The sequence below is a fragment of the Xyrauchen texanus genome, chromosome 4, assembly GCF_025860055.1.
Source record: "Xyrauchen texanus isolate HMW12.3.18 chromosome 4, RBS_HiC_50CHRs, whole genome shotgun sequence".
Taxonomy (NCBI): domain Eukaryota; kingdom Metazoa; phylum Chordata; class Actinopteri; order Cypriniformes; family Catostomidae; genus Xyrauchen; species Xyrauchen texanus.
Window position 1 is genome coordinate 46,875,678 of NC_068279.1, and position 592 is coordinate 46,876,269.

The window sequence follows — 592 nt, forward strand, 5'->3', positions numbered from 1 at the left end:
TCATAATGTATTGCCTATGCATTAAAAGACTGATAATAAACTACTATCATTGACAAAAATCAATGGAATTTCATCTAACCATGCTGAAAAGTTCAGCTTAGCCCAGCATGCATTTCGCTTTTGGTCCAGGGTGGTTTGTGCTGGTCTGGCTGGTGGGCCGCACAAGATCTTTCTGGTGAAGTCTTGCTGGTCAAGGTAGTCAAGAAGCCTCATGGAGACACCAGTATATCAGCATCACATGCTGGGTTCAACATCCAAAACACAACATGTGCTTGAGTTTATATGCTCGTGTTAATGCACACACAACACAACATCCAAAATAAAGCACAACCTATGCTTTCCAGACAGGAAAGTTCTTCCTGTAAGTCATGGTGCTTTGTGGACATTGATTTGTTTTTGATCATGCAAATACACAAACATTCTCTGCACACTCTTCTTATGTCCTGCATCTAGTTTGTTACCGTACTTTCCACACTCAGTTTGCATGTTGAGCTACTTCCCTATTCAATCATGTGAAATACCAGTGGCTATGATGTGAAAGGAGAAGTCACTACCATTAGTGACATTTATTAACTCTGACAGTCGGAAAAGG